The sequence below is a fragment of the Coregonus clupeaformis genome, unplaced genomic scaffold (genome assembly GCF_020615455.1).
Source record: "Coregonus clupeaformis isolate EN_2021a unplaced genomic scaffold, ASM2061545v1 scaf0758, whole genome shotgun sequence".
NCBI classification, from domain to species: Eukaryota; Metazoa; Chordata; class Actinopteri; order Salmoniformes; family Salmonidae; genus Coregonus; species Coregonus clupeaformis.
In genome coordinates, this window is record NW_025534213.1 from 233,869 (window position 1) to 242,584 (window position 8,716).

The 8,716-nt window shown below is 44.4% G+C and overlaps 1 long non-coding RNA gene across 1 annotated transcript; it reads left to right on the forward strand.

The window, feature by feature from the left end:
- Nucleotides 1–744: 744 nt before the first annotated feature.
- LOC121557534 lies at nt 745–8,436 on the forward strand. The gene is made up of 3 exons (XR_006659078.1): nt 745–878; nt 1,399–1,592; nt 8,414–8,436. It is a non-coding gene; the product is annotated as an uncharacterized LOC121557534 (long non-coding RNA).
- Nucleotides 8,437–8,716: the final 280 nt, after the last annotated feature.

Sequence of the window (8,716 nt, forward strand, 5' to 3'; positions counted from 1 at the left end):
ATGGTAGTAGGTGCCAGGCGCACCGGTTATAGTGTGTCACTGGTTTTTCACGCTCAACAGTTTCCCGTGTGTATCAAGAATGGTCCACCACCCAAAGGACATCAAGCCAACTTGACACAACTATGGGAAGCATTGGAGTCAACATGGGCCAGCATCCCTGAGGAACGCTTTCGACACCTTGTAGAGTCCATGCCCCGACGAATTGAGGCTGTTCTGAGGGCAAAAGTGGGGTTCAACTCAATATTAGGAAGGTGTTCCTAATGCTTTGTACACTCAGTGTGTGTGTTTGACACAGGTTTGCTGTGAAGACACTGAATGCTACTGATTCCTTGGCCTCTTTCTAACAATGTGACCTAGGCTACACACACACAAACACGCACGCACACGCTTCATCTAGTGCCAAGCTGGCAAGAATGCACTGTGGTCGAGTGCTCACACACATGTACACACACAGTAAAGTTCAGTGCCATCGCTGAGGTGCAGAGCCAGTTGGCATTGGCAGTGTGTGTGTCAGAGAGAGGTAAACACCTTGCTGACTGGCCTGTCCACCAGATTAGCTCATCCCATATAGTCATATAGAGCCAGATTAAGATTGGCCAACAGCCTAACAAGGGGCTTAGGTCAGGCCACAGGTCAGGCCACAGGTCAGGCCACAGGTCAGGCCACAAGATATTACCTGAACTCTTTCTCTCTATGTAAATCCTGTCTCTAACCATTCCCCCCCTCTCTCCTTCTGCGCTCCCACAGTGTGTCCCCCCAGCTGTAAGCACCGGGCCTGTACCAAGGACAACCAGTGTTGCCATGAGTCATGTCTGGGAGGCTGCTCTGAGCCCCAGAACAGCAGCAGCTGTGTAGCCTGCAAGAACCTCCAGTACCAGGTACTGAGAGGTTCAACAGACGTTTCTCACAATTGATAAGTTGATAGTTGTTGTTGTTTTTTTTGGTTGATGTGGATGCTTCTATATACAACTATAGGGCGGTGCATAATTGGCCCAGCGTCGTCCGGGTTTGGCGGTGTAGGCCGTCATTGTAAATAAGAATTTGTTCTTAACTGACTTGCCTAGTTAAATAAATAAAAAACGCAAAGAGAAATACATTTTAACAAGTTTTTATTCTTCAAGAATTCAATTTCTTGATGGGTGCTAGAGATGATTAATCGATGAAACGAAGTTAGTATTTTTTAAATATAAAATAGATTTATAGTAAGATGTGTGCGGCAAACTATTGCTGGGGGGGAAAGCTGAATCAAAACAGAATTGTGTTTATTTAAACTCATATGTCTGTCCAGCAATGGAAAATATCACTTAAAATTGTTATATTACCAAATATTTGAATTGATATGGATGTTCTCCATCAACTAAACAATTCATCCACCTAATCCCTATTCCCTTATACCAGGAGGCCTGTGTGGACCGCTGTCCCCAGGGATACTACACCTATAGGGGCTGGCGCTGCGTCCCCTTCTCCTTCTGCCAGGACCTCCACAACAAGTGTAAGCAGAGCAAGAGCAGCGACTGCCATGAGTATGTCATCCACAATGGAGCCTGTATACCTGAGTGCCCCTCCGGATATACTACTGTCAACTCCACCACGTAAGTTTCGACTTACTGTATATTCAACTCTTTACACCATGGTCAACTCCACTGCGTAAGTCTATAATACAGTACTATACACCACCATCAACTCCAGCACGTAAGTCTATAATACAGTACTATACACCACCGTCAACTCCAGCACGTAAGCCTAAGTACTACGTTTGTAAGTCTACCTGTTTACTGTATCTATAGTCAACTCCACTATATATATGTCAAAATACTATACACATTGTACACGTACAATGCTGTATTAATTATTTTGTCAACTCAACAATGAAGGGTAAGTCTACTCTATACACCACTTAAAGTCTCCACTACCTTAGTCTTATTACTGTGTTAATACTAAAGTGAACACCATAACGTTTGCATTTGCACAAGATGGGGTATGGGAAAGGAACTTGTACATCTGCAGTCATCTCAATATGCACATATCTGCAGTCATCTCAATAGGTACATATACAGTCGTCTCAGTGTGGTTTCAGAGGGTGTTGTGCCAGTTAGAACACAACGCTGCAAAAGCTCTTTGCATCCCGTCCTGCTACTGTCTGCTGTGCAGTACAGCATGACAATGCAGTACTGCAAGGCCCCCGCGTTGTACTCCGACTGTGTGTGCGTGCGTGTGACTACAGCGTGAGTGTGGAGGCGTTGGTTGGCACAGTGTGTTCTCTATGCAGACAGTTCAGCTAGTTCAGGTCAGAGAAGCTAGCAAATCAGGCAGGCAGGGAAAACAGGGCAGTAGTGTGTGGGCAGTGTTTTGTGTTGGCCTACAGACTAAATTCCTCATAGCATTTCATTTCTGTTTGCGATTGTTGTCACCACTCCATAGCTGAGTAGCTGAGCCAGTCTGAACTTCGCCAGCTGAGACAGTCTGTCATTCAGGGCTAGGCTACAGTGCTCATTGATTTGCCAATAACAATGTTTAAGGGTGTGTGTGTGTGTGCTTGTGTGCGTTCTAATCCTGGCTCGCCACTAGAGAGAAGGAGCTGGGTGTGTGTGTCACACTGGCCTTCATCTACTCCTCGTGTGTGTGTGTGTTAGACTCCAGACACACTAATCATTAGTTGGACAGAGATGGGTCTGGCCTCTTCGTGCCTTGGTGCCTTTTGTTACAGCGTGGCTTGCTGGGTGAAGACTGGGTAGGAGCTGGTTGTGTGGTTGGGTAGCGGCAGGCTGGAGGGTGGGCCAGGGTTGCTGGCTGGAGTCTGATGGCCGCACAGGTTATGGCTTGCATTTCAACACCCTACCCGCCACCCATTGTCCTCTCCTCAAATCTCTCCTTCTGCTCTCTATTTCTCCTCTCTCTCTCCTCTCACATCTTTTCCTCTCTCTCTCTCTCCCCTATCCCGCTCTTTTTCCCTCTCGCTCTCTCTCATTCTCCCTCTCTCCCCGCTATACATAATAAGTTCTGTTGTAAGTCATCACACCTGCCTATCATTATTGAATGTGTCCCAACTGGCACCCTTTTCCTTATTTAGTGTACTACTTTTTACCAGGGCCCATAGGGACTATAGTGCACTATATAGGGAATAGAGTGCCGTTGAGATACAGCCATTCTTGTCAAACCTCAGTAGTTACTGGGGTCATTCGCTGTGCTACAACAGTGTTTCTATCCGACACCACATACCGCCACTCCTCACGTACTAGTTTGAGCAAATCACACATGGACACGAGTTGCCATGAAAATATGCTACTATAGCTGCAGAAACTAGGGCTGACCCCCATTTAATCGACTGGACGATTGTTTGGTCGATATGCTGTTGGTCGAACAATATATTTTTAATCGAGCAGTAACAAATATGTATGTTTTTTATGGCACACAAGACACCTGGTTGATTTGCGCCTGTCTCAGTGGGCTAATCCATTAAATAAGTATTCAGACCCTTTTGCTATGAGGAGGGCCTACAGCTCAGTTGGTAGAGCATGGCGCTTGCAACGCCAAGGTTGTGGGTTCGTTTCCCACGGGGAGCCAGTATGAACAAATGTATGCACTCACTAAACTGTAAGTGGCTCTGGATAAGAGCTTCTGCTAAATGGGGAGGGAGAGAGGGAGAGAGAGGAGGGGGAGGAGGGGGGAGAGGGGGGAGAGGGAGGGAGAGAGAGAGGAGAGAGGGAGGGAGGGGAGGGAGGGAGGGAGAGAGGGAGGGGAGGGAGGGAGGGAGGGAGGGAGGGAGGGAGGGAGGAGGGAGGGAGAGAGGGAGGGAGGGAGGGAGGGAGGGAGGGAGGAGACTTTCACTATAATAGTCAGTGTAAACTTGGCAGTAGAAAGCCTAAACAATATATTTTACCTTTCAGTTTCCCTATCAAATCTAAAAAATGTCAAGCAGACAACCAAAGAAAATTAACAACAATGACAAATGGTTTGATGCAAAAACCTAAGAATGAAATTGAGAAACATATCCAACCAAAAACATAGAGACCCAGAACCTGGAGTCTAAGCCTTCACTATGGTGAATCACTAAAACAATACAGAAATACACTACAGTAATTGAATAATCCATAGAATCTAACACTTCCGGGAAGATTGGAACAATAAACAAACAACAACATGAAGAGTTGCCTATCCAAAATGGAGATGTGTGGATAAACCACTTCTCCAATCTTTTTGGCTCTATAACAAAGAGCAAAAACATATAAATTATCAATTACAAATCTTAGAATCAGCTATTAAAGACTACCAGAACCCACTGGATTCTCCAATTACATTGAATGAACTACAGGACAAAAATACAAACCCTCCAACCGAAAAAAGACCTGTGGTGTTGATGGTATCGCACATGAAATGATCAAATATACAGACCACAAATTCCAATTGGCTATACTTACACTCTTTAACATCATCCTCAGCTCTGGCATCTTCCCTAATATTTGGAACCAAGGACTGATAACCCAAAAAATTCTTACCCCAATAACTACCGTGGGATATCGTCAACAGCAACCTTTGGAAAATCCTCTGCATTATCATTAACAGCAGCTTTGTACATTTCCTCAGTGAAAACAATGTACTGAGCAAATGTCAAATTGGCTTTTACCAAATTACCGTATTTACCCTGCACACCCCTAATTGACAAACTAACAAACCAAAACAAAGGCAAAGTCTTCTCATGCTTTGTTGACTTCAAAAAGCATTGACTCAATTTGGCATGAGGGTCTGCTATACAAATTGATGGAAAATGGTATTGGGGGAAAACATACATCATAAAATCCATGTACACAAACAACAAGTGTGCGGTTAAAATTGGCAAAAAAAACACACATTTGTCCACAGGGCTGTGGGGTGAGACAGGGATGCAGCTTAAGCCCCACCCTCTTCAACATATATATCAATGAATTGGCAAGGGCACTACAACAGTCTGCAGCACCCAGCCTCACCCTACTAGAATCTGAAGTCAAATGTCTACTGTTTGCTGATGATTTTGTACGTTTGCCCACTGACAAAGAAATTATCAGTCTATAATTTTAATGGTAGGTTTATTTGAACAGTGAGAGACAGAATAACAACAAAAAAATCCAGAAAAACGCATGTCAAAAATGTTATAAATTGATTTCCCATTTTAATGAGGGAAATAAGTATTTGATCAATCAGAAAGATTTCTGGCTCCCAGGTGTCTTTTATACAGGTAACGAGCTGAGATTAGGAGCACACTCTTAAAGGGAGTTCTCCTAATCTCAGCTGTACTGTATAAAAGACACCTGTCCACAGAAGCAATCAATCAATCAGATTCCAAACTCTCCACCATGGCCAAGACCAAAGAGCTCTCCAAGGATGTCAGGGACAAGATTGTTGACCTACACAAGGCTGGAATGGCTACAAGACCTTCGCCAAGCAGCTTGGTAGAAGGTGACAACAGTTGGTGCGATTATTCGCAAATGGAAAGAAACACAAAATAACTGTAAATCTCCCTCGGCCTGGGGCTCCATGCAAGATCTCACCTTGTGGAGTTGCAATGATCATGAGAACGGTGAGGAATCAGCCCAGAACTACACGGGAGGATCTTGTCAATGATCTCAAGGCAGCTGGGACCATACTCACCAAGAAAACAATTGGTAACACACTACGCGGTGAAGGACTGAAATCCTGCAGCGCCCGCAGAAGGTCCCCCTGCTCAAGAAAGCACTTATACATGCGTCTGAAGTTTGCCAATGAACATCTGAATGATTCAGAGGAGAACTGGGTGAAAGTGTTGTGGTCAGATGAGACCAAAATGGAACTCTTTGGCATCAACTCAACTCGCTTCCGTGTTTGGAGGAGGAGGAATGCTGCCTATGATCCCCAAGAACACCATCCCCACCGTCAAACATGGAGGTGGAAACATTATGCTTTGGGGTGTTTTTCTGCTAAGGGGACAGGACAACTTCACCGCATCAAAGGGACGATGAACGGGCCATGTACCGTCAAATCTTGGGTATGAACCTCCTTCCCTCAGCCAGGGCATTGAAAATGGGTCGTGGATGGGTATTCCAGCACGACAATGACCCAAACACACACGACCAAGGCAACAAAGCAGTGTCTCAAGAAGAAGCACATTAAGGTCCTGGAGTGGCCTAGCCAGTATCCAGACCTTAATCCCATAGAAAGTCTGTGGAGGGGAGCTGAAGGTTCGAGTTGCCAAACGTCAGCCTCGAAACCTTAATGACTTGGAGAAGATCTGCAAAAAGGAGTGGTACAAAATCCCTCCTGAGAAGTGTGCAAACCTGGTGGCCAACTGCAAGAAACGTCTGACCTCTGTGATTGCCATCAAGGGTTTTGCCACCAAGTACTAAGTCATGTTTACAGAGGGGTCAAATACTTATTTCCCTCATTAAAATGCAAATCAATTTATAATTTTTTTGTTGTTGTTCTGTCTCTTACTTTCAAATAAACCTACCATTAAAATGATAGACTGATCATGTCTTTGTCAGTGGGCAAACGTACAAAATCAGCAGGGGATCAAATACTTTTTTTCCCTCACTGTATATGGACGAGCGACATTAGAGCTGCATGGACTAAGATACCGTAGAATAGTATAGAATACAGTATATACAGTGGCTTGCGAAAGTATTCACCCCCCTTGGCATTTTTCCTATTTTGTTGCCCTTACAACCTGGAATTAAAATTGATTTTGGGGGGTTTGTATCATTTGACAAAATTTCCTGAGCTAATAAAGTAAAAAATAATACATAAAAAAACAAAATACTAAAGTTTCCTAAGAGCTAGTCGCGAGGCCGCCATCTCCGTCCAGCGCCATCAGTTAGGCGATACCCGCTAATGATCAAAATCCAGAAAAAGAGCTGTTAAATTCTTCAAGCACCTAAAAGGAAGCGATTCCCAAACCTTCCATAACAAAGCCATCACCTACAGCGAGATGAACCTGGAGAAGAGTCCCTAAGCAAGCTGGTCCTGGAGCTCTGTTCACAAACACAAACAGACCCCCACAGAGCCCCAGGACAGCAACACAATTAGACCCAACCAAATCATGAGAAAACAATATAATTACTTGACACATTGGAAAGAATTAACAAAAAAAGACTGGAATGCTATTTGGCCATAAACAGAGAGTTACCTGACCACTGGATGACCCAACATTAAGGAAAGCTTTGACTATGTACAGACTCAGTGAGCATTGCTATTGAGAAAGGTTGAGACCTGGCTCTCAAGAGAAGACAGCAAGATTTTGACCTGTTGCCACAAGAAAAGGGGACAACCAGTGAAGAACAAACAGTATTGTAAATACAAGCCACGTTTATTTATTTTCTGTTTTGTACTTTAACTATTTGCACATACTGTATATAGACACTTTTTTGTTTATCCATTTCAGAGAGAGAGAGAGAGAGAGAGAGAGAGAAGAGAGAGCACACACTCTGGGATAACATAGTGAGTGTGGGTGCGGTTGTGTACTCACTACACCAGGTCATTCTCTCACCTCTCAAACCAGTCACCATAAAAACTACCTTGACACATCGTCATTTGTTTGGTTTGGCTCTGTGTTTGAAGGGCTAGATCAGGGTGTCACACATTTCATACTTCTCGCTTATGAAAGATTGTACTTAACTCCATTGTTAGGTTACAGAATAGTTCTCTCTCATCTTCTCTCCCTCTCTCTGGGAAGGTTGAGGGGTAAATGAGGGCATCTTAGCTCTTATGAAAGGATGTATGCCTACTTCCTTCAATTCATTGTGAGGTGAGTAAAAGGTTATAGAGTAGCTGTCCGGGCAAACACTGCTCGGTGTGTGCGTGCGTGTACTCGAGTGAGAGTCTGATTATGGTTCCCCACCTCCTGTGAGTCGAACTCAGTGACTGTGTGAACTCTCTGACTGTCTGTGTTAGTGTGTCTACCCCAAGAGTGTGTATTATCTGACTTGTGTGGGTTTGTACCGTATGACCCTAGGGCTGGGAATTTGCCAGGGACCTCCCAGTACGAGGTTATAATAATAATAATATAATATGCCATTTAGGACGCTTTTATCCAAAGCGACTTACAGTCATGTGTGCATACATTTTTACATATGGGTGGTCCCGGGGATCGAACCCACTACCCTGGCGTTACAAGGGCCATGCTCTACCAATTGAGCACAGAGGACCACAGTTATCACGATACTGTGCCGATATGATATGTATTACGGTTCTATATGTATTAAGCGATTCGATGTTCGAACAAATTGCTCACTGTATGTCTGCTGCAGAGGAACAAAAAAGAGAGCCATGGAGAAATTGAGTTTTGGTACAGCGATTTAGCGCTAGCGAACGTTAACTACCTAGAAGATACTCCCCCATCCCTATATTATCTGATCTGTGTGTATCATCAGATAGATCAGTTTGCACTCTCCATCTCCTCCTGCAGGTTAATCTGTACTCCATGTGCTGCTGGCTGTGTCCTAAGGTGTGTATGGGCTAGAAGATGGTGGACTCTGTGACAGCAGCACAGGCTCTGAAAGGATGCACCGTGCTCAACGGCAGATGAGAAATCAACCTCAGAGGAGGAAGTTAGGTATTGGGAGTGTTTACTATGGTGTGTGTGTGTGTGTGTGTGTGTGTGTCATTATGTCACCCCTGCTTGTAACCAAAGTTCCTTCTGAGTTAATAAGGGATTTGATTGTGTGCGTGCGTAGATAACATAGCAGCAGAGCTGGAGGCTAACTCTTGG